Consider the following 23561-nt stretch of genomic DNA (forward strand, 5'->3'; position numbering starts at 1 on the left):
TCCTGAGAACAACATCCAAGGACCCTCAGGCTGGTACATGCATACACACATTTGCAGTGTGTGTGCGTGTGTGTGTGCGTGTGTGTGTGTGTGTGCGCGCGCGCGCGTGTGTGTGTTGCCTGGGTGAATCAGAAGAGCATGCCAGATACTCCACAACTTGAGTCACAGCTTATTGTAAGCTGCCAAATTGATTCTAGAAACCAAATTGTGGTCTTCCGACAAAGCATCACTCTTAAGCACTGAGCCATTTCCCTCACTCATCATTCAAAGAGTGTACATCCAGGTTATGGTGGCACCTGCCTAGCCCTCCAACACATGCTAGATTTTACATGTATTTATTTGTGTGTGTGAATATGTGTCTATATGTGACCAGGCATGTGCTCAAACATGAATGTGGAGGACAAAAGACAACACAAGAAGTCGGTTTTCTTTTTCCTCCATATCAGGATGTGTGTGTGTGTGTGTGTGTGTGTGTGTGTGTGTTTACAGTTTTCATAAGCTTTGGGTTTGAACCAGTAGTATGTGAATCCTTCCTCTTGTGTATGTAGAAGACTCTGTATCCCTAATCCCACTCTAGTGGCAAAGTTAGACACTTCTTTGTAATTTCCACATGTACTGAAGACCAACTTAGACATTCAAATTCATGGACTTTGGGAATCTTGAACTTTCTGTTGAGAGGTAGCCATTGTTGGAGCAGTGAGAGCAGTGTGTCACGCTGTCAAGTTCCCTTTAATATATACTTAGTCATCAGTTCTGTCCCTTTTGAGAACCCTGGCATTTAACATACCTATTCCTAATTGTAAAATGTTGGTAGGAGTTAAGCCTTATTCTTTGTGTATAAACAGCACACACTAGGCAATAACTTATCTACCCTCTCTGCCTATATCCTGCTTCAGCAGAAAGAGCTCTTTGTATCTAAGATTGGCTGTGAATGTCTTGTGCTGCCTGATAGGACTTTGAGCTTTTGATTCTCCTCTCTTGGATGCCTGAGGGTGAGAATTGGAGGCTTGTGCTAGCACACACAGTTGTATTTGGTGCTGGGAATCAAGCCCAGCAGTTCTTCTATGCTAGAGCAAGCTTCCCACCAACTGAGCTTTCCAGGTCCCATTAGGCCCCAGCTCCTTCACACTGTCCCCTCCCTACTGCAACAACCCCAGCTGACTCCTTTTCTTTTTCAGTTTTTTTTTTCCATTTTTACAATTACTCACTTGGGATCCTGTTCACTGCCACCTCTTCCAGGCACAATTTCCACAATCCTTCCCCCATGCCTCTCACTCTCCTTTTTTTTTTCCCCTGAGTGTTTGTCCCCACCCCCAAACCCAAAGTCCCTGAGATACAAGGCACATCCATTCCCACTGGGGCCAGAAGAGGCAGCCCAGCAACCCATGTACAGTCTGTAGGTGTTGGGACAACCCAAGCTCCATACTAAACTTTATTCAATAAACACCTCATGGACAGAAATGCAAGATTTATAATAAATAGAAGACTTAATTTCAGAATTTCATATATAAAGTAGATGGTTGTAAGTTTGGATTATATACACTAAACAGTATGACACTAAATGACACTAAGTCTAACTAGGAAGGTGGATAAGGTTGTAGAATACATTATCGATGAAGTATTTAATTTCAGCTTACTATATAGAAGGAAAACATTTAGAAAAATATGTTAAAGTTGAATATTTTTGAATAGGAAGTTATATAGAGCACCCACAAGGGTAAGACTTATAATCAAAGACTCCTAATATTCTGTCTCTGAACTGGAGCTTGGGTTGTAGCTATTTTTACTATATTGATCTTGCTAGTCCATGAGCAATGGAGGTATTTCCATCTTCTGAGATCTTCTTAATTTCTTTCTTCAGAGACTTGAAGTTCTTATCATACAGATCTTTCACTTCCTTAGTTAGAGTCACGCCAAGATATTTTATATTATTTGTGACTATTGAGAAGGGTGTTGTTTCCTTAATTTCTTCCTCAGCCGGGTTATCCTTTGTGTACAGGAAGGCCATTGACTTGTTTGAGTTAATTTTATATCCAGCTACTTCACCGAAGCTGTTTATCAGGCTTAGGAGTTCTCTGGTGGAATTTTTAGGGTCACTTATATATACTATCATATCATCTGCAAAAAGTGATATTTTGACTTCTTCCTTTCCAATTTGTATCCCCTTGATCTCCTTTTGTTGTTGAATTGCTCTGGCTAGGACTCCAAGTACAATGTTGAATAGGTAGGGAGAAAGTGGGCAGCCTTGTCTAATCCCTGATTTTTAGTGGGATTGCTTCCAGCTTCTCACCATTTACTTGATGTTGGCTACTGGTTTGCTGTAGATTGCTTTGATCATGTTTAGGTATGGGCCTTGAATACCTCATCTTTCCAAGACTTTTATCATGAATGACTGTTGGATTTTGTCAAATGCTTTCTCTGCATCTAACGAGATGATCATGTGGTTTTTGTCTTTGAGTTTGTTTATATACTGGATTACGTTGATGAATTTCTATATATTGAACCTTCCCTGCATCCCTGGGATGAAACCTACTTGGTCAGGATAGATGATTGCTTTGATGTGTTCTTGGATTCGGTTAGCGAGAACTTTAGTGAGGATTTTTGCATCGATATTCATAAGGGAAATTGGTCTGAAGTTCTCTATCTTGGTTGGGTCTTTCTGTGCTTTAGGTATCAGAGTAATTGTGGCTTCATAGAATGATTTGGGTAGAGGACCTTCTGTTTCTATTTTGTGGAATAGTTTGTGAAGAACTGGGATTAGATCTTCTTTGAAGGTCTGATAGAACTCTGCACTAAACCCATCTGGTCCTGGACTTTTTTGGTTGGGAGACTATTAATGACTGCTTCTATTTCTTTAGGGGATATAGGACTGTTTAGATCATTATCCTGATCTTGATTTAACTTTGGTACCTGGTATCTGTCCAGAAACTTGTCCATTTCATCCAGGTTCTCCAGTTTTGTTGAGTATAGACTTTTGTAGGAGAATCTGATGGTGTTTTGGATTTCTTCTTGATCTGTTTTTATTTCTCCCTTTTCATTTCTGATTTTGTTAATTAGGATGCTTTCTGTCTGCCCTCTTGTGAGTCTGGCTAAGGGTTTATCTATCTTGTAGATTTTCTCAAAGAACCAGCTCCTCCTTTGGTTGATTTTTTGAATAGTTCTTTTGTTTCCACTTGGTTGATTTTGCCCCTGAATTGGATTAATTCCTGTTGTCTACTCCTCTTGGGTGAATTTGCTTCCTTTTGTTCTAGAGCTTTTAGGTGTGTTGTCAAGCTGCTAATGTGTGCTCTCTCTAGTTTCTTTTTGGAGGCCCTCAGAGCCATGAGTTTTCCTCTTAGAAATGCTTTCATTGTGTCCCATAAGTTTGGGTATGTTGTGGCTCAGTTTCATTAAACTCCAAAAAGTCCTTAATTTCTTTCTTTATTCCTTCCTTGATCAAGGTATCATTGAGGAGAGTACTCTTCAGTTTCCACATGAATGTTGGCTATTATTTATTTTGTTATTGAAGATCAGCCTTAGTCCATGGTGATCTGATAGGATGCATGGGACCATTTCCATATTTTTGTATCTGTTGAGGCTTGTTTTGTGTCCAATTATGTGGTCAGTTTTGGAGAAGGAACCATGAGGTGCTGAGAAGAAGGTATATCCTTTTGTTTTAGGATAAAATGTTCAGTAGATATCTGTTAGATCTATTTGTTTCATAACTTCTGTTAGTTTCAGTTTCCCTGCTTAGGTTCTGTTTCCATGATCTGTCCATTGGTGAAAGTGGTGTGTTGAAGTCTCCCACTATTATTGTGTGAGGTGCAATGTGTGCTTTGAGCTTTACTTTAGTGTCTTTAAAAATGTGGCTGCCCTTGTATTTGGAGCATAGATATTCAGAATTGAGAGTTCCTCTTGGAAGATTTTACCTTTGATGAGTATGAGGTGCCCCTCCTTGGTTTTTTTGATGACCTTGGGTTGGAAGTCGATTTTATTAGGTATTAGAATGGCTACTCCAGCTTGTTTCTTCAGACAATTTGCTTGGAAAATTGTTTTCCAGCCTTTCATTCTGAGGTAGTGCCCGAAAAAGGGGCTGCCTCAGAAGCTCTGTGGCTCCCCCCTGTCCCAGAAGCTGTTAGCTTCTGTATTTGACACTCTCACCTGTGCATACTACTTTTGGCAGAGTCCTGGAATCAAGATGTCTGAAGCTGATGCTCAGGCAAAGCACTCCCGGGCAAAACTAATTCTTATTAGACATGAAATCACTGTCCAATTTCACAAACTTTGTCCACCTGAGTTCGATCTCCAACCAACACAGAAGAAGAGACTACGAGAAGTTTTCTTCTGACTGTAACCTGTAAAACCTTTAACACACACTCACAAACAGGCACACACACACACAGATGGCACATGCACACACAAACACACACACACACACACACACACACACACACACACACACACACTCAGGTAAGTTATAGAAAGAGAGCAAACACAGGTCAAAATGGCAATAACTAACAGCTTTCAAACCCTGTCTAGATGTGAAGAGGTTTGGAGGCAATTGTGATGGCTATTCTGTTTTGTTTACTTGATAATATCTGGAATTAATTAAACCCCCCAAATAAAGGGGCATACCTGTGAAGGATATTGGTTTAATTTGAGGTGGAAAGGCCTGCTTTTAATCCTTATCTTTAAGGTGGGGCTAAACTATCTTAATGAACCTATGAGATGGATTAAAACAAGTGGTATTAACCCACCTCTTATCTTGGCCACGCCTACTTCTCACAGCGTATATAAGGCTGTTCAAGAAGGAAGTTCTGTTCTTTGCCTCCTAGTTCTTGAGTAGGCAAGAGGTCCATTCCTCCACTGTCCTCCAGAGAGTACTTCTTTGGGAATCTGGCATTTACTGAAGACCAGCAGAGACATTCAGACTGGTGGACTGAAAAACTACTGGACACGTATATCTTCCATTCCTAGGAAGACTTCTTTGGAATCCCTGGACCACAAACTGTAAGTCCTGTTAATATAAGTCCATATCTACATGTATATATAGATATTTTTCAGTATATATGTATGTACATTTGTATGTCTATGGGTTTCATACAGTTACTACTAACTAGTACGGCAATCTAGGGGATAATAATTCAATAAGACTCAGATTGAATTACAGGCAGAAGTCCCCAGGCAGGATTTATTAAGTGTTTACTGGCATAGAAGCCTTGTGTATGTGCTGGCAAGGATAACTCTGATTCCAGCTGTCTCCTTAGATGGTGACCCTCTCTCTATCTCTAGTGTTGCTGGTTTGCTGGAGCTGAGTAGCATTGAGCCATAGCAGGTAGTATGAAGGAAGGTAAGATGGTTCTTCCACAAGAGAGCACAGTCAGAACAAAGAGGAGCATCTCAGTTGAGCTTAGGAAAACATAACGAGTACTTTGTCTATGGGGTATGCTTTGGGGACAGCAAGAAAGGCCCCTCAGTTGGCCTCTCCACATGCTCAAAATCAATTTAAGGCTTCTTGGTGTACCAAGTCTATGATCCATTCATGGCTCAGCATCCTTGGATGGGGCCTATTCCAATATGACAAAACAAACAAACAAACAAACAAACAAACAAACAAAAAACCTGAGACTGTCAGTTCATGTGACGCATTGTTGCACATGTGCACAAGTAACTGTTATGCAGAGGTGTTTGCCTGTGTGTGTGTGTATTTGTGTGGTTGTTTCAAATTGCTTCTGTAGATTTGCCTACACATACCAGATCTTATCACGTGGTTTCTTCTTCAGATATCCACTCAATTGACTCAAGCCTTGCCTGTTTTGTTTGTTTGTTTGTTTGTTGGCTAGGCCAACTGCTCAGCCAGCTCTAAGAGAGCAGCCTGACTCTGTTCCCAATGTGGGTATTACATGCATGTTCAGACTAGCTTGAATTGTTACATGAGTGCTGGAGGATCAAGTTCAGATCTGAAACTTAGAGAACAAGTGTTCCTGACTACCCAGCCATGCTTCAAGGCCTCCTATTATTCTTATTTGCTTTCCAACATATCAGCAGCAACAAAGAAAAGTGAGCAAAGGGCTGGAGGCAGAGCTAAGATAGTGAAGTTCTTCCAAAACCATCAGCATATACAAAATGATGATAGTAATATTTGCAAGGGAAATGTTAGTGATATCCCAAAACCCATACAGGACCCAATCTGATGCAAATCACAGCATGGATTTAATCTATTCCACCTAGCTTGCCACCTACCACTACCCCCTCAAGGCACACCATTCCTTCAGGAAGGATTTGGTGGTAGAGGATCCACAGATGTAGATTGGGTCAAGGCTTTACAATAAGCAGTAAGCACAAAATACATGTACAGGCATCTCATTGGCAAGGTGCTGGGCCTTTAGCATGATAGGTTGGTGCTGGGAGTCAGATCTTCAACTTAACTTCTGTTCCCCTCTGCACTGGTGGTCATTATTCAAGAGGTGGGCTGGTGACCTAGGGTGAAGGTTTGTTGGGGGAATAACTAGGAGACACTGGTCTTGTTGGGGATTAGGCTAGAGACTGGAGCTAGGTTCAGGTTTTGTTGGGGTACAACTTGGAAACTAATGCTAATTATCAGCCTGTTAGTCTACCTGAGTTCAAACTTAGGTCAGGTTCTCTAAAATGGAGTCTGAATTGAAAAGCTTTGGCATCTCAGTAATTCCTAGTCATGCAGTTCTGGGGAGGCACAAACACAAGCAGATCATGGGGGACTTGCTGGTCAGGCAATCTTATAACAAGGAGAATGTAGCCTATGAGAGATCATGCCACAAAAAAAAAATTAGAATGTGAAACCCAGGTGGTTGTAAGCCACCAAGTTTAGTCTAGAATCCCACATGGGGTCCTTTGACAAAGCATCACCCTTAAGCATTGCACAATTTCCTAACTCATCATTAAAAGATGGGGGCACCTGCCTTAAATCTGAGCACAGAGGAGATTTTAAATTTATTTATGTTTTGCATGTGGATATTTGTTGATGTGTGTCCAAGCATGTGACAAAGCATGAATGTGGAGGACAAAAAAACACATGGAGTCAGTTCTTTCTTTCCAACATGTGGTTACCAGAGACCTGTGTTGTGTGTGTGTGTGTGTGTGTGTGTGTGTGTGTGTGTGTGTGTGTATGTCTGTGTGTGTGTGTGTGTATGTTTGTGTGCTCACTGTTTTCTTCAGTTCTGGGTTTGCACCAGCAGAGTGTGAATCCTTTCTCTCTTGTGTGTAGGAAGGTTTTGTACCACTAAGTCCCACTTGAGTCCCAGTGATGGACACATTCTTCCGAGGTAACGATAAAGAAACCCTAAAACAAGGCTGTAAGAGGCATTCCACTAGGAGGGAAAGGGTCCCAAGCGTAGGCAAGGGATCCAGAGACAGTATAGTGACCACTGTCAGGAGTGCCCCCAGAGTATCAAAGCCAACATTACAATATATACCATCTTAGGCTACAGTATGCAGGAAGGTTGGATGATTTACAATGTCTCTGAGTCACTTAAGAGTTGATACATTATACTTTTCCTCCAATTTGTCTACCTGAGACTATTGTGAGGAAAATCCTCTGCCTCAGCATTCCTTGTGTGAGATTACAAGCTAAACCACACCAGCTTTTCATTTTTAATGACGTCCTTTGATTAGATTCTTCCAAGTGGTTTTTAGGCCTTAGAATCATGGTTTGCGATTTTATCAGGATAAGAGATAGTGCTTGTGTCTTACTCAATACAGCTAACAAGGTCCAACAGAACTCTGAGTGATTCCATTATTATTAAATTACAGTATGTTAGTTGGGATGAACCTGGTCTCAGATCTCTAACTTTCTTAGCAATTACTAAGCCCATTGAGAGGATCTACATTGATATCCTGTACATCTCCTTTCCCGGTAAATCTCATCAACTAATGCTAGAAATACTAAGCCACAGGTCCTTGAAGAATAATACTTTTTCATACAATTCAACATGTAAGACACAAAGGAAACTCTTCCCTAAGTCTGAAGACCCACCCATAGGTGGCCTGGGTTAAAGGAAGACACCCACGGTCTGTCCATCTCAGAGACTGATGATGCAGGGGCTTTCCCCTTGGCTTTCATTGGTATTTGCTAGGGGCTGATGATCACTCAGGGTGGAGGTGGCTGAGGGTGGCCTTGATCCATTGTCTCTCCTTTTGGACCAGAGAGTGTAAGCCAGGTGAATTCTGTATTGGCTTTTAGATCAAGCATAGAAGCACATACACTGAGCTATGCTTTTCCCAACCTAGACTACTAAGGTATATTCATGAAACTGAATGTAATCTTACTCTATTGGACAGAGGGCAAATTATCTGTGTCTCAGTCCTTCCAAGGATCCAACCCTTATTCCTAGAGTTCACATTTAAAAAAAATATGACCTAGTGAATCCAATTTTCCTCCCAATATGTTGTAAGTATATGATATGATGTTATAATTCTCCTTCATTGAGTTCTAATAGATTTTCTGTTTACTTCATCTAGACACTGACCAACAGGCACTCATGGATGGAAAGATGTTCTAAGACCTGAGACCTGTGTTATGGTTTGTGTGATGTCCAGTCTCTTTAGTGTGCTGTGAGGATCTCTCAGTCTGCATCAGAACCAGAGCCAGGACAAGAACCAGGGACAAAAGAGTCTTGCTTCCCTCAAGTGTGGTTGAAGGTGCTGCCAAGGTTTGCTGTCTTCAGGCAACTGTCTGTGACAACCATAGTGATATTTCTGACTTTGGGTCTCCAGAGGCTCAGTGTGCCCTGAAGCCCCAATTCTCCCTCAAAGTAAAAGGCACTGCCTGAATTCAAAGGACTTTTCTACAGTGGGACTGACCAACTGTCACCTTAAAGACAAGGTTAGACTGATCAGCAGAGGGATAACTTATCTAGATAAGCGGTGCCTCCATCTGCCTTCACCTTGCAACTGACCTCAACACCAAAGGAAATCTGAGCGCTTGACACTGCTGTTTGTGATCTTGGACCACCATGTTCAGTGTGGATAAGACACTTTCAACTATACTACCTGATCCTTCATCCACGAAGACAACAACTTCAGAGCCCTCACCAACAGGCTGTCCTGTGTGCACAATGATTTGGACATCAGAAAGCTGTGCTACCACAGAGAGCCAACAGCTGAGCCAAGGCAATCCAAGAAGCCCTTCTCCATGGCAACCTAGTACCCAGCCTGGGACAGTGTACTGTGAGCATTCAAGTAGAGGCCAAAAGAGGAAACGCCAGGCAGAGGGTCCACAGGATGTGCAGTCTTCAGAGCCAACCCAACCTCTAAAAAGACTGAAACGGGAGCAGTGTGAACGAGAGCTTGGGTGTGAAGAGGTAGCCAAGGGTCAGAGAAGAAAACCCCAAGAAGAGACTGGATTACAGCTAAAGCCCACAGAGTGTATCAAAGTCTCTGGAGAAGTGGCTTTCAGTGAGACAAAGTCTGTGGATGTGGGCAAAGGTCCCTATCTTCCTTACAGCACCATTGAAGAAATTGAACAGAATCACCACAATGGAATGATGGCAAGCTTCTTGGTCTACCTTCAACCCAGTGGCTCAGGGAGCTCTGATTCTCCTGGTTCTCACTGGATTCTACTGGATGCCTTAGAGAAGCTGAATGGCTGTGTGGATGGAGAGATCCATGCTTCTGCAACACCTCAAATCTCCACAGAAAGAGGCAGCAACAGCATTCTCCCCAATCAAATGCCAATAACCACGGTCAAAGCAAAAGCTCCTACATATGCCGACAGGAGCACAGGGCTGGACCGAGGCCCTCTGATCACAGCAGACATGCAAAAGGAAATCAGTAGTGCTCTAGGCCCAGGGCCAAAAGACGAGATCTTGTGTCGTGCCTTCAAGATGGCAATTACTCGAGAAGACATGCGCACTCTGAGGGACACCGAGTGGCTCAATGACACAGTCATCAATTTTTACATGAATCTTCTCATGGCCAGAAACCAAACTCAAGGATACCCTGCACTTTTCGCCTTTAATACCTTCTTTTACACCAAGTTACAGAGTGGGGGCTACAAGTCAGTCAAAAGATGGACCAAGGCAGTAGACCTCTTTGCAAAGGAACTGATCCTGGTGCCGGTAAACCTGAATATGCACTGGAGCCTTGTGGTGACCTACATGAGAGAGAAGACGATTGTCTACCTGGATTCGATGGGACACAAGAGACCAGAGGTCCTTCAGCTGATTTTCCACTATCTGCAGGAGGAGAGCAAAGCTAGAAAGAATGTGGATCTGAACCCTCTGGACTGGAAGCAGCACAGCATGCCAGCAGAGGAGATTCCTCAGCAGGAGACTAACAGTGACTGTGGCATGTTTACCTGTAAATATGCAGATTACATCTCTAGAGGCCAACCCATCACCTTCTCTCAGCAGCACATGCCTCTGTTTAGGAAGAAGATGGTGTGGGAACTCCTGCACCAGTGCTTACTGGAGCCCTACCCCCAGGGCTGCTGAGGCAGCTCTGGAGCCTTTTGTGGATGGAGCAGAGGGATTTCAAGCAGTGTGGGCTGAAGAGCCTGGAAACAGGTTCTGGTCTGTCAAAAGTGGGAGATGTTCCACATCTTTCTATGGATTGTTAGCCTGGGACAAGGAAGAGCTGCCTCTGAAGCCATCTATGACTTAGATGTGCCCACCACCAATTAGAAACTATTCAACCCGCACTGCACAGACTCACAAGCATACTGCTTTAAGGACTGTCTTTGGGTTGTACCTTTGAGTACACTGGGGTCTTCAGTCGGTTTTCCCCCCAGTTTTGCTGTTCCTGCTCCTAAGTTTCAGTTAATTGGAAGTGGATGTTTTCAGAGGTTTTTAGAGTTTAAACCTCACTGTTTTACAGCATTGTACTTGTACAATGGGGCTCTGGGGTCTACACTCCCAGCCCATTAAGGGCTATTGATAAAAGTGGCATAGATCTTTCAAGAACTTTATATGCCTTTGAACTAAGGGCATATATATCATTTTGGAAGTTGTGTGAAGTGATTTTATAGCTAAATGTGCCTTTTAGTCTTAGAAATTTTGAGTATAAGTCTCACCCTTGTGGGTGATGTACATAAAATCCTATACCCTAAATATTCAACTTTAAGATATTTTTCTAAACGTTTTCCTTATATATTGTGAGCTGAAGTTAAATACTTCATCGATAATGTATTCTACAATCTTATTTACCTTCCTAGTTAGACTTAGTGTTATTTAGTGTCCATACTGTTTAGTGTATATAATGCAAACTTAAAACCATTTACTTTATATATGAAATTCTGAAATTAAGTCTTCTATTTATTGAAAATCTTGCATTTATGTCCATGAGGTGTTTATTGAATAAAGGGTAGTATTGCTTGAACATATTTTGTCAGGTCTTTTTTTTCTACTGTTCCTTACATGGTGTACTGAGGTTGTCTGAGAGACCTGGAAAGGAGATACCCGGGGGAGATTCATCAGGGTCAACCGTTCATACATTTGCATGTTAGTTGTTTATTGTTCTCACCTCCTGGTGTGAAGCAAGAACACTGTAGTTAGGACCTCTCCTCTCTCCTGGATTGTAAGTGAACATAGGAGAATCTTAGTAGAGTAGAACACAGTAGCGCCTCTAGAGACACAGCAATGTATCCCATATATGTAACGGGAGCACTGATCTCAGGACTGTTCAGGCATGTGCAAGCATACCTGTGAATGTGTCCACACATACATACAGAACACACTCACATCTTCGAATGAGCCCAAACCAACTGTGCAAAACAGGAAGCTCTGTCTCCAATGGGACAAGCATTGCTTAGATGGCTGTTTCCTTTCTCCTTGACCTCTGATCTCTATATCATCATCCCAAGTTCATATTTGTCTGCTCTGTTACAATATGGACCACTACCGTCAAGTCCTTTCAGTATATATCCAGGCCACAGCTTAGATGTATAGACGTGTAATTTCAGCTTTCTGGGGAGGAGTTAAGAACATCCCTTTGGTGGAGTCTTCCAGGTTGTGTGTGAACACCTTGTCTCACAACCAAGAGTCTGTCTGTTCCACATCCAAAAACCACCTTCCCCTTGGTGTGGTTATCCTGCAGAATCTTCTAGTCATAGCTGAAGGAGTTGCCTTAAAATTGGTTGCAACAGTATCTGTATTGTCGTGTAGATAACAACCCAACTTAGCTTAGCTTCACTTTTGGATATTTGGCCTGCTGGATCTAATTAACTAAAGCATCTAAAATATTTCTTTTTCATGGAAACAAGTGCAGTGACTATATGCCTGTTCGTGTTGTATGTGAAACTCTTATTTGACATGAAATCACTGTCCATTGTAAATAGGGACATAGATATTGTTGAGTGTATTCTTAAAGTCAAGGTTGAGAAGCTATGCAAATTTAAGTCATTTTTTAGATAAAAAATGATATTACAAGAGGAATAATTTTACACTGTTACTCTCACAGTATTAAAAAAAGAACTAATTTTGAATATTACCTAAATTCTGCAGTCACCACTTAAAACCACCATCTTCCTGGTTCAGAACATTAGAACTTAGCAGTGTGGGATGCACTAAGTTCTCTTGTACTTAGGTTGCTACACCGAACGCCACTGGAGAATGTCTGCACCTTGAATCCAGGAGCTGTCATATGTTATGAAAAGCATGTTGACAAAACCTCCATTTCTTTTCAGGAACTGCATTGTCCAGTCCTTACACAGTGCTCATTTCCAAGCAAGAAGACAACCAGAAGATGCAGTTTGGAGTTTTCTTTAAATTCTGGGCATAAAGTAACCACTGGGTGGCATGGAAGATCCTTGCTTTTTTCCTCTATTTAAAACCAGAAGCACATTGTTCACAGATATGGAGATGGACCCAGGAACTACAGCTAGGCCAGTGATGAAGCTGTAGAACACAACACATCACAAACAGAGAAAGAAAACTGAACATGAGTATCTGGGATCAAAACTGCAACTCTATCACATTCTTTGTAGATGTGGTATTTTGCAATACCAAACTCTTTGGATAACAGGACAGAGCCTCTTGCATAGTAGGTCTGCATTTCTCTCACTGTGATCTGTGTTCAACGATCCATATACCTTCTTATGATTCAATTATTATACAATAAAGATGATGTATATGATTAAAAATGACATTAGATCAACAATGATTTGAAGATTCAAAAGTAACCATTTATAATGATATTTTTTAGAATCTGCTAATTTTATTTTTCATATATGATTACTTTGAGAAGATATATGTGGGAAGTGCATGAAATGGATTTACTCATTTTGTCAAGTAATATACCCCCCTTTTAAGGAAGAGGATATGAGTTAAAATCCTAATGCCATAAAAACTTTAATGGGTAAAGGTGCTTTTCACAATGTTTGGCCAGCTGAGTTCAATCCCCAATACATAGTAGAGGAGATTACTAGAATTTTTCTTCTGACTTCAACATGTATACACAAACACACAAATAAATCATTAAATAAATGTGGTTTTTAAAGGCTACGGTAGTATGTGCTTATATTCCTAGGAGGTAGAGCTCTAAGGACAGCTGGTCCTCACTCAGTCCAGTATGAGGTAATTTCTTATGGCAGCTACAGGGAACCATAGCTGGATGGGCTATGTGGATGACTGTGGCACCTGGAAGTGTAGTACTATCACAAATATTTCAAGTGGGGTTGGCCTTCCATTGGGAAATGAGAGAAGGCTGGAAGAATTCTGAAAAGTCTCTTAAGGTCAAAAAAGAACTGATGGAATAGTAGAGGATATTTTTTAGATTGGCTAATGGGATACAATCCATATCATTCATCAATGGCTGTCTCACCCTGGAGAGCCAGAGAATCTGGTCTTTGTAAAATACACAAGGCTGCATTGTTCATCGCTCTAGTTTGCTGTGTGAACATGGGAGAGCATGGCCTAAAAATGAGGTAGACTAAAGTCTTAGGCGCTGGTCAACTTGACAATTTATCAGACAATTTATACTCTGAGGATTAAGAAGAGTCACTTGAATCTACTTTATAATCACAAGGATAATCTGCACATGCTAATCCATGTTTTCCCACACAGGTCTGTAGGCATACAATCAACAATAGCCCACTGTAGTGAGCAGTCTAAAGTGAAGCCACTCCTGTCTGCTCCATGTGGAAGGGGCCGGAAACACACTTCCTAAGAACAACCCATGTTGTCAAGGAACAGAGATGACAAGACTCTTGTTTACTTGGAGTTTTCTCAAAAGGTCTCAGAAATATTATGCAGCTGTGAATGTGAGCATGTATGTGTATGTCTCTCTGTCTTTCTCTGTCTCCGTCTCTCTGTCTTTCTCTCTCTCTGTCTCTCTGTCTCTCTCTGTCTTCTCTCTCTCTCTCTCTCTCTCTCTCTCTGTGGTTTTATTAGGTTAGGTTGGTGGTTTGTCTTACTCTCTTTTGTTGTTGTTTTGTGTTTTCTTTCTGTATGGTATTTAACTTTGTATTCTTGGTTCAAGGGTGGTTTGTGGCTGTACGGGATTTTTGTTTGTGTTTTGAGAAAGAACTTAAAGTTGGGTAGGTGGGGAGGGGAAAGGGATCTTGAAAGACTTGGGGGAGGAAAAGAATATGATCAAAATACTTTTAAATTTGAAAACGGTTTTAAATAATAAAACTTACAATTTTAAAAGGACATGGGCAAGTAAGGAAAAAGCACTGTCTTTCCTTCACATCATTGTAACTTGGCTGCCTCCAAAAGGTCACACCGATAGTCTGGGTGGGCCATTCTGCTTCCAATAATCTGATCAATGAAATCCCTCAGAGGACTGCTCAGCTAGTTTTGCATTGGATTTCAGATGCAGTCCAGTTGATCACCAGGATTAGCCATCACAGCACGCTTTTCTATTAAGAGAGCCTAGCTCTAAGTTGAATAGACTGCAGGAGAAATACAGAAGCTCAGAGTGCAGTGAGTGAGGAAGAGTCAGAAGAGCAAGGAGCACCATAGAGCATCATTGTCTTAACACTCACAACGTCCTGAAGAAATACAGTTTTCTGCTTGGCTCACGTGCACCAATGCTGTTTGCAGACTCTTTTCCCTCCCCCTGCTGCTTGAGGAATTTCCCTTTCCCTGCCAGTGTAAGCAAGGTCAATAGTTCAAGACCAACCGGCCCTTCCCCATCAGAGAGGACTGACTAAGAGGTCATGATGACCATAGCTGCCGGAGCAAGATTAGCTGTCCTCAAAAATTAGCTATAACACAGATAACAGTCCTTGGAAATCCTGCCTCAGTTTGAATTCCGAGATAAACCACATACTGCCTTAGCATTGCTGACAAAGTTTTCTGGCACATCAATAGCTGACCCATAGGTTCAAAAGGTACTATTGCTTTGCAGACCAAATCATAATAACCCACCATGGGGGCAAGCAAAGTGAGTCACTAGGCCAGAGGTAGTTACTATGTGAACCAACCAATACCTGAAAAGGTTACTTGCTACACCAATGAATATAAGACAGCTAATCTGTTGCTCATATCTGCCCCTTACAGAGGTATAAAAAGTGTGTTCTTTCTTTGTTCTGGGTCTCTCCTCTGCCTGTGAACTGAGAGAGGAGTCCACAACATGTTGGATCAAAAAAAAAAAAAAATCCTCATGTGGTTTCAGCGATGGCGATCTCTGTGGTCTTTGTGAGTGAGGGTCTTTTGATGAACTCCAACAGTCCTAATATGACTGATGCTAGGAATGTACATATTAAAGAAACAGGGGGAGGTGTAAGGAAATGAGGGCTTTCTATTAGATAAGAGAAAGAGAACTTGTGTTGTATTTGAGCCACAAGCTTAGAATTGTGCCCAATAGGTGTGTATTTATAGGTTCAGGCTGATAATTTGTGACCTAGGGAAAGTAACAGATTTCTACCCACAGTGTTACAACAGTGGTTATCTCACCCTCTCCCTTGCCCTTCCCTCTGTGTGTGTGTTTGTGGGTGTAAAGAATGTTAAGCAATTACTGGCATAGCAACATGTCCCCTTAAAGTGGAAGTTTCTGGTTGTGCCATGTGATACAGACTCACTCACATTGTGTTTTCCCAGGGCAGGACCCACTGGAGGACTTGTAATCCTTGTTGAGTATAAATAGAACTCAACAGACTGTGACCGATCATGTGCATAGCTAGCTTTGCAATGCTCTCTTGGTCTCCATCTTGGCTAATCTTCACTTGATTGAGAGAGGCATGGCAAATAATTTCTTGAGACTCAGCTGGTCCCAGTCCCTTCTGACGATTGGAGCCCATTTGTAGAGGCCTGGAGGATTTTTCCGGATCATGCCACTCTGTTGATTTGTGTTTGGTGTCCTGACCCAAGTGAACTTGACTGTTTCTATCTTGACCAAGGGTGATTAGAATCACCCTTATGAACTACTTCTAAACAGATCCCCAGCCCCTTGTCCTATTTACTCTCCTCCCTTTGGATGGTAGACTAGAAGTGGGGTCAAAGCATTTGCACACCCCTATTAAATATAGATTTTGAAAAGTCTAAGCCTACACTACCCAATGGTCCAATTGAGACATATCTTGGAGAGAACCAACACCCATGTCATGGGTCTGAAGCCCTTCTTAGAGGAAGGCATTTAATTCCCTGACCATTTAATTCGCAGATGCCATTGCTGGTGAAGGCATGAAACCTAGAGATGAAGCCAACACTGACCCTTTCCTAAAACAGGATGATTTAAAACCACATTATAAATACTTGTACCCTCAGGTGTCTGTAGCTCCCACCAAGGAGACCTCTATTTCAGCAGACAGAACCCATTAATGAAAGGCACTAAGTAAAACCCAGACATTAATGACTGTGGGATGCCCAGCCACAGCTGATACACTGACAACACAGCTGCTACAGATGAGGCAGAAGGAAGACCACAGAGAAGGGGGCAGAAGATTTTAAGAGCTGGAGGGCCCAGATGTCTGCTGCAAGACTTGTACATAGGCTAGGGAAACTATATCCCTTACATTTTAACAACATGCTTATGTAAACAAGTCCTAGACAATGACAACCCGAAAAGACATGTCAACATGGATGGTAAAATGTCACAACCTCCCACCATTTGCTGACAGAGCTAAAGGTATATAATGACTAGTGAGAAGGAGAGTGAGGTCTCCTTGGTACATGCTCCCTAATTGGCTATCCATGTCCAAGTGCTCAACCCTAAGCAGATGCTGCACATGCTAGCAGCACTAAAGGAATCCAGTAGGTTAAGTTCATGTATTTATATACATGTGAACATCTAACAACAATAAGGAGACAGATGGGAGAGAGGAAACCTAAGGAACAATAATAAAATAAGAAATCTCAGAACTTAATGTTTGGGGCAAACTTAGAACTATTTTGATTTTTAAAGGGGTGGAGAAAGCATTCTGGAAACTGCTCTAGGAAAAGATGTGGTGGTTGTGCCTTTTTAATAGAGCATCAGGATTGGACTAGATATGCATCCATGTAAAGGGTTCATAGAGGAGATTATGTGTGTGATGTATGAGTCTCCTTGACCTCCTTAGCCCCTAAAATACAGAAGAGACCACCCAAGAAACATGTTGGAGACAAGCCGGGTTCTCATTTCCTTATAAATTAGTAGAAGGTACCTAGAGGTGGCCTTGTTTTCTCTCCTTTACCATAGAAACACAGGCTACAGACTTAGTCTTCCTTTGCTGTATGAATATGTGCTCAGTGAGGAGTCTGGGGTTGGCAAACATAGGATTAACTCCCCACCAGAACCCCAGAAAAGGAAGCCCCAAACTACCACTGGGGCATGTGAATGCCCTCACCACTACAGTCCGATGTTGTTTTCAACAGCACATTTCCTTCTGACCAATACCAACCTTGCCTCTAGTAGAATGCAGATGATGATGAATGGTTCCTCAAACAAACAAACAAACAAATAAGAAACAAAACAAAAAACCTAGAAAGTTCCTTAGAACAATATCCAAGGACCCTCAATCTGGTACATACATAAACACATTTGTAGTGTGTGTGTGTGTGTGTGTGTGTGTGTGTGTGTGTGTGTGTTGCCTGGGTATATCAGAAAAGCATGCCAGATCCCTAGAACTTGAGTTACAGGTTGTTGTAAGCTATGAGAATGGGTCTAGAGACCAAAGTTCATCTTCAGAGAAAGCATCACTCTTAAGCACTGAGCCATTTTCCTCACTCATCATTCAAAGATTGTACATCCAGTTTATGGTGGCACCTGCCTTGAATCCCAACACGTGGTCAATTTTACATTTAGTGTGTGTGTGTAAAGAGCAATGTGGATCTGAACCCTCTGGACTGGAAGCAGCACAGCATGCCAGCAGAGGAGATTCCTCAGCAGGAGACTATCAGTGACTGTGGCATGTTTACCTGTAAATATGCAGATTACATCTCCAGAGGCCAACCCATCACCTTCTCTCAGCAGCACATGCCTCTGTTTAGGAAGAAGATGGTGTGGGAACTCCTGCACCAGTGCTTACTGGAGCCCCTCCCCCAGGGCTGCTGAGGGAGCTCTGGAGCCTTTTGTGGATGGAGCCAAGGATTTCAAGCAGTGTGGGCTGAAGAGCCTGGAAACAGGTTCTGGTCTGTAAAGAGTGGGGGATGTCCCACATCCTTCTATGGAGTGCCAACCTGGGACAAGGAAGAGCTGCCTCTGAAGCCATCTATGAGATAGATGTGCCAACTAAGGCATTTATGATTCTCTGATTAAAGGAATCAGCAGGAGGAGTGCAATGGCTGACAGCAAAGTCATCAGCCAGGAAGAACCTTAACATGAGATTGGGAACCAAATGCTGGAGCTCTCTTCTGACTTGGATGTATGGTTTTTTGTTTTTGATTTTGTTTTTTTTGTTTTTATTTTTTTTCCCAGAGTACAGCCCAACCATCCCTAATGATTCTTGGGTGCCTTGCACGGAAAGGACAATTTTCTTTTAAAGTAACACAGTCACCTCTTGTTCTGCATAGAGCAATTTGAATGTTCTTCAGGTTGCAAAATTGCTTCAGCTAATGAATCCACCTGCTGATAGTTCTTGATCTAGTTGGTTTTAACTGGTAGGGTTTTTGATAATAAGGGAGCCCCGAGGCCAGCTTGAGTCCAATACACACTAGACGTAGCCATTTGTCCTTTTGCAAGGGAGTTTTCTAGGATCCTAAGCTTTCCCCCCCCACCCCCCCAGCCTATTGTTGAAGACAAGGGCCAAATACTCTCTTCTGTAACTGCTCCTCAGGTAAAATTAGGATGTTGTTTGCAGGGCCCTTTAACTGTTAGTGAAAGTCTGAGAGGGGATCCAGGCAATGGGGTTTTCATCAGAACCATCTGGTTTCCTGACCTAGATGAAGAGACAGGGAGCGATCATGTCAACTGGATTATTCGCTTATATCAGTTCTTACAAGTCCAGGCTCTCCAGTTTTGTAAGACTACCTGGGGCTGGTAAATTTGTAGATTGCTTTTAGAGCAGTTTTGTAGTCTGAGGCTGATTCCTGCATGGTACCTGTCACCTGAATAGGAATCTGTAAGGACAGATATAAACTGGGATGGAAGTTAAAGGTAAGAACCTTAAATGAAAATCGACCATTTGGAGCTCCCCCTCAGGAACAGGCAACAGGCAGGGACCTTAATCTGTTAACTGACTTGACGAGAGTACTTATCTGGAGTCCATTTGGCCTGTGACAGGTGGATCCAAGCCGCAACTCCCTGAAGCTTATATGAGTTCTATTAACACATTCTAGTTACAAAAAGAGATGTGTGCTCTGAGAGTAGACTCACATCTTTTAGTCATAGCAAAAGCATGGGAACTCAAAACAATTATTTTGGGTTAAAAAACATTAACATTCTTTATCCATATGTCCAATTTTCTGAGGAAGCGCCAGACTGATTTCCACAGTGGTTATACCAGCTTGCAATCCCACCAACAATGGAGGAGTGTTCCTCTTTCTCCACATCTTCGCCAGCATCTGCTGTCAACTGAATTTTTGATCTTAGCCATTCTGACTGGTGTGAGGTGGAATCTCAGGGTTGTTTTGATTTGCATTTCCCTGATGATTAAGGATGTTGAACGTTTTTTCAGGTGTTTCTCAACCATTCGGTATTCTTCAGTTGAGAATTCTCTGTTTAGTTTTGTACCTCATTTTTTAATAAGGTTATTTGATTTTCTGGAGTCAGTACTCCAGGGAGTTCAACTCTCTCCTGAGTCTCAGTGGTCAGAGTACTCTCAGCAGGCAAGTGCACAGAAGTCTGGAGCTCAGCTCTGCCTCTGGCTGAAGATGAAGGCCTGAAAGGGACCCTGTCCCAGAAGCTATGTTGCTTCTGCCGCCTGCATGCTCTCCTGCACAGTCTCATGCGTTTCCATTTTAACAGCTGAGTAATATTCCATATTGCAAATGTACCACATTTTCTTTATGTATTTTTCAGTTGAGGGATTTGTAGGTTGTTTCCAGTTTCCTGGCTATTATGAATAAAGCCTCTATGAGCGTGATTGGACAAGTGTCCTTGTGGAAGGATGAAGCATTTTTTTTTTAATGGCTTTTCGAGATAGAGTTTCTCTGTGTAGCCCTGGCTGTCCTGGAACTCACTCTGTAGACCAGGGTGGCCTGGAAATCAGAAATCCACCTGCCTCTGCCTCCTAAGTTCTGGGATTAAAGGCGTGTGCCACCACTGCCCGGTGATAGGATGAAGCATTCTTTAGGTATATACCCAGGAATGATATAGCTGGGCCTTGATCAAGGAACCACCATATTAATTTCTATAATGGCTATACAAGTTTGCAATCCCACCAGAAACAAAGTGTTCTTGATCCACATCCTTCCCAGCATGGGCTGGCACTTGTGTTATTGATCTTAGCCATTCTGACAGGTGTAAGGTAGAGTTTTGAAGTAGTTTTGACTTTCCTTTCCCTGATGGCTAAGGATGTTGAGCATTTCTTTAAGTGTTTCTCAGGCATTTGACTTCTCTCTATTTAAGATTCTGTTTAGGTCTGCTCTTCATTTTAAAAATTATTTTTACATTTATTTACTTACTTACTGTACAATCCAGTATCAGCCTTTCCTCTCCTCTCAGTACCCCTCACACAAGTCCTCTGCCCACTTCACCTTCTCTATCTCTTCTGACAAGGGGAAGCACCCCTCTTGCTGTGCCCCCAACACCCTGTACACAAGTTTCTGTGGGACTAGTCACATCCTCTCCCTCTGAGGCAAGACAAGGAGGTCCATTTGGGGGAGCAGGATCCACAGGCGGCCAAGCAACAGGCTCAAGGTGCTCCAGTTGTTGAGGGACCTGCATGAAGGCCAAGCTCCTCATTTGCTGCATATGTGCAGGAGCCTAGGTCCAGACCATGCTTGCTCTCTGGTTGGTGATTCAGTCTACAAGTTCTCAAGGGTCGAGGTTCATTGAATCTGGTCTTCCTGAGAAGTCCCTGTCCTCTTCTGGTCCTCAATCCTTCTCCGACTCTTTCAAAAGACTCCCAAGCTCCATCTGCTCTCCATTTTAAATTGGATGATTTGACTTTTTTTTTGATATCTAGTTTTTGAGTTCTTTATTTTTATTAAAGAATTATTTATTTACTGAATCTGGGGTATATTAGATACACAACCAATCTTAAATTTACATATTTTAATTCAATTCTGAAGTGTTTATATATATATATATATATATATATATATACACACACAAACACAAATTAGCATACAACAGCTGCCCTATGGTGAGTCACCTTACCAACAAACTGTTGCAAAGTTATCACTAATGGTTGAAAAATTATTTGTCCTAAACATAAAAACCTGTAACAAATTTAAATTAAATTTATAAAACTTGTTATTTGTAGTTTTTCCCTTGTAAGATCCAAAAAGAAAAATAAGATATCCAGGTAACTAACAGTTATCAGATTGGGTGTGGACCACCCACACCCAAAGCAGAGCACCTTTCGTTAAACCTAACATAGAATGTTCTTCTATCATGAAGAGAAGATTCTATCTTCACTTTATATAAACAAAACTGGCATGTGCCAGAAGAGAAAGACCCCAGAGGACAAACAAACCCTAGTGCTGACACTGAAGACCAGGGCCTAAAGGCCACTGACTAAAAACATAACAGTGGCTGCCTATCACTGCCAGCAATCCCAGAGGCTTAACCCTTTGTTTTGAGAAATGCAGGTTTCCAGGTGAGGAATTCGCTCTTCCTAAGTGCCAACAATAGACAGACTATGCAGCTCAAGGGAAACAGCAGTCTGTTCTGACACTTGGGAAACTGGATTCAACAGACAGCTAAGTTATTGGCTGTTTATGTCAATTCAGTTATAGGTGAATCAGTTCTAAGGTTCAATATAAAACTTTAGGGTGAAGTGATGAGAAAAGTCTTAACATCAAACTCAAGACAAAGTGTGAGTGACCACACGGGTAACATGCCCCATCAGGTCTCTGCCCTGAGGCAGGGCCACAAGGGTCAGGATTCAGATCGCTGTTGCTGTAATAACAAAATGAGCCTCTGATGAATGAAGTCAGTTAACAAGTATTGTCAGGCTGTGGGCTACTTCCTGGATAACCTGCATTTTATTATAAAAACCAAAGGTAAAAACATAATAAAGACCATAGTCCCATACACCATTAACAGCCTCTGGATTCTTGGAAGGACCTGTATAATGGGTCTGCTTTCAAGTAAGAATTACAGGTCAATCAAATGTCAAATTTTCACTCTGACTTTCTCAAATAGGTTTTCCCCAACAGCTACTAATCACAAAGAAACATAAGTCATGAATGTTCAGATAAGAACAATGTATAAACTGATGACATTATGATGACCAAGGTGTTTGGTAAATGAGTAAATCATGAATTTGGGGTAACAGGAAAAGGCCTTTTAAACAACCCTTAGGGCTTCACAAAAATCTCTTCATGTAGTAGATCTGTCCCAGTGTCATGGCAACTACAACAAGAGCTTCAAAGAAGGACCAAAGGACCACTCTGCTGTTTGTGTTGTCATTGGAAGAAGGACCAAAGGACCACTCTGCTGTTTGTGTTGTCATTGATGGCTCTGTGTATTCTCTCCCAGACTTCCATGTACTCCTCCTGTTCGTGCTTCACAGTGGTCATTATCACTGCCAGTTCATTACTCACTTCTAGCTTGTTATGATGAGCTTCTGTCTCCATGTCTTGGCCTTTGGGAGCCTCCCTAATGTCAATGGTGAACATTATGATTTTTGGAGTCATAGTGGACAGACTATTAGTAAAAGCAGAACTTGTCAGTCCCATCCATGTGGGCTGACAACATGTACTTCCCTCTAGACTCTCGATCTCCTTTACAGAGTCCTTTATTATCTGGTCCTGCGATCTCCATGTTGATGTCCAGGAAGCCCTGCCCTCCACCCCCACCCCCTTGAAGATGAGGCCCATCTTGATTCCCTTAGGTAACCCGCTCAAAGAAGCACTTCTCAGCATGTGTGTCGATGCTGACAAAGTAGCCCAGGGCCCTGGCCAGCAACACCAGCAGCTCCACGAGCAGCACTATGATACAGCACGGTCGAAGCTGGGACTTGGACTATGTGTGGCCTGCAGAGCTGCCGCCACCACAGCTCTAGCTTCAGCTCCCTCCTGAGTTCCTTATATATTTTGGGTATTAGTCCTCTATCAGACCTTGGCACACCGAAGCCTGAA

The 23561-nt window shown here is 42.2% G+C and overlaps 2 pseudogenes across 1 annotated transcript; one reads left to right on the forward strand and one right to left on the reverse strand.

Annotated features, from left to right (window-relative positions):
* The first annotated feature begins 8969 nt into the window (after positions 1-8969).
* Gm48826 lies at positions 8970-10448 on the forward strand (annotated as a pseudogene).
* Positions 10449-21513: 11065 nt separating this feature from the next.
* Gm9079 (predicted gene 9079) lies at positions 21514-23281 on the reverse strand (annotated as a pseudogene). The gene has a single exon (NR_004052.1). The product of NR_004052.1 is annotated as a predicted gene 9079 (transcript).
* Positions 23282-23561: the final 280 nt, after the last annotated feature.

Source organism: Mus musculus, chromosome 10 (assembly GCF_000001635.26).
Source record: "Mus musculus strain C57BL/6J chromosome 10, GRCm38.p6 C57BL/6J".
NCBI lineage: Eukaryota > Metazoa > Chordata > Mammalia > Rodentia > Muridae > Mus > Mus musculus.